A 2,560-nucleotide genomic window follows, 5' to 3' on the forward strand; every position below is an offset into this window, starting at 1 on the left:
ATCCGCCTGAGGTCATTAGCCAAGTTTTGCCTTCGTTTGTCAAGTTGCCAGGTATCATTGAGGTCTACATTATACCACCGTCCCAGGCTCTTGATGGACATCTCTTAGACTGTTGGAATTGGTTCTCCACTGATATAGAATTGCCAGTTTCAAGTGTATTTTGTCACAACAGTAAGAAGTCTCCAAAGGTTGATTCTGTTCATCTGAATGTAGCGTTTTCAGTGGGAAAAATGTCTCGTCACTCATCCAAGTGACTTCTTCAGTGTCAGCTGACTGCAGGTTTCCCCAATCTTATAAACAGTATATTTGCATAATGACTGAAAGTAGCCCCCTGAAGGAACAGTGGGCTTGGAGGTCAGTTCCTTCATCACGATTATGCAAATTCTCATGACCATTGATCAACAACCACTGATCAAAGATACATGAGTAGAAGGAAGAAAGAAGTGCCAAGATACAATTGTCAGAAGTGGGATTCGAACCCACGCCTCCAGGTGAGACTGCGACCTGAACGCAGCGCCTTAGACAGCTCGGCCATCCTGACACATTGCAACAGCCAACTAGTTGAATAATCCCACGCAGTTGCTGATTTCCATTTGACATACTTGTATGTTAAGTGCATGTAATAAACAAATAAAAATAATTACTAAGAAAATATATTGATTTAAAAGTTTGTGTTAAATGTTGTAAGTCAGATCGAAATAGAAAGATCAGGTGTGGTGGACAGGAATGATTAGATGTCAACAACTTGATTGGATGGCCAAAGTGTGAAATGTGACGTCCTGTGAGGGAAGCGTGAAAAAGCGTGAGCAGGTATAAAAAGACATTCTGGGTTCTTCTATTTTGTCTTTTGCGAGATGAGCAGTTGGGAAGGTTGGATCTAAGAGGTTCACAGTTGAAAGTTCAAGCAGACACGCTAGAGGGGGAACCACAGCCCAACCTGTGAACTGGTTTCAAATGAATGCCCAGCTGCTTTCCTGTTGGGTGATTTTCATCAACACAGAACACGGGGATAAATGCATTTTTGGTTCCATCCTCTCTCCTCACCAAGGAAATGTCCTACTTTGAGTTTGTCTCCACCTGCTGGGCGGTGGCGTGTTTAGAGTGGAGGATGTAGTTGCAGCTGTCCTGCAGGTGGAGGTGGTGCCGGACAAGCAGAGCAGCAGATTTGTGAGTGTTTTGGACTTGAATTAAAAAGACCAAGACATGCTGATGAGGCTGCTGTGTGATCTAGAGACAAGTATAAGGATGTGTATAAACATTGGGTCTAGCTGTATTGCTCAGGCTGCGCTACAGCATCTATTCACAGGTGCGATCCCACTACTGAGCGACACGGGGGCTTTGACCTGCTCCGTCTCCGACCTGGGCCGGTGGACCCCTCCTTAGGTGACCTGGTGGTCTCAGGCTCCCCCAGGATCACCATATCAATGCCGACACCCGATCGACATAGCCTGCTGCAGCTCAGAGCTCCTGAGCTCAAACAATCCTCAAACCTCAGCCTCGCGGTAGCTTGGATTACAGGCACGCGCCACCGCACCCGGCGAGAAGCACTTACGTTAACAGGGCTTTTAACCATGTCTGAGGTAACATCATGACACTATCCTGCTGCCCATCATTAGCAAAGTTGTAATGATGGGCAGCAAAGATGAGGAATGAATGGTGCACAATTGTTATATGCAAGTTTTTAGAAAGCTCGTGGTTAACCCAAGAGTATTTTGTCACAATATCAAGAAGAGTAAAGCTTCAATGTCAGAAGTGGGATTCAAAGCCACACCTCCAGGGGAGACTGCAACCTGAACGCAGCGCCTTAGACCGCTCAGCCATTCTGACATTGCAGTGCCAGTTTGGTGGAGGTTACCACTGTTAGATACTTTGGAAGAAACACACATTATCCTTCTCATAACACATATAGCAGCTGTTCAGCCATGGAAACGTAGTGCGAATAATCTACAATGTCATGCATACTGATCATTTGGCTGAATACTTTTAGGCAGGTTGCCATGACATGACAGTTCACACAGTTTCACATCGGTTCCATGGTGTAATGGTTAGCACTCTGGACTTTGAATCCAGCGATCCGCGTTCAAATCTCGGTGGCATCTGCTTTTTGGGAGGTGAAACCATACTGCATGTCACATAGTGGTAACTTGTTTTTGGTCGCCAAGCGGTCGAAGGCACTGCGTTCAGGTCGCAGTCTCTTCTGAAGGCGTTTGTTCGAATATAGCAGCTGTTCAGCCATGTAAACACATACTACGAAGCTCGTGGCGCCCACTTTCTGTGCTGACTTTGAGGTCGGAAGAGGTTTGGAGCTGTACAGTTAGTGAGTCAGCAGAGTGTTTGTGACTTTTGCGCACAAGCGCACCTCAGCACTCGGATACTCCAATCTGTAACTTTGTGTGGGTTGTAACTGAATTTCAGACAGCTCTTTAGTACCACATAGTGACTGACAAGTGAAGGAACTCTTTAGTGATTGACAAGTGTTTTGTAAAGGCAGACGTCATGGTTAGCTGCTTGATTTTATAAAGCTCTCACAGAAAACACAAGTCATACAGAAATTCAATGT

At 45.5% G+C, this 2,560-nt stretch overlaps 1 non-coding gene across 1 annotated transcript; it reads right to left on the reverse strand.

Moving 5' to 3' along the window:
• Window positions 1–458: 458 nt before the first annotated feature.
• Window positions 459–541, reverse strand: trnal-cag (transfer RNA leucine (anticodon CAG)). Its single transcript has one exon. It is a non-coding gene; the product is annotated as a tRNA-Leu (tRNA).
• Window positions 542–2,560: the final 2,019 nt, after the last annotated feature.

Source organism: Maylandia zebra, linkage group LG14 (genome assembly GCF_041146795.1).
Source record: "Maylandia zebra isolate NMK-2024a linkage group LG14, Mzebra_GT3a, whole genome shotgun sequence".
NCBI classification, from domain to species: Eukaryota; Metazoa; Chordata; class Actinopteri; order Cichliformes; family Cichlidae; genus Maylandia; species Maylandia zebra.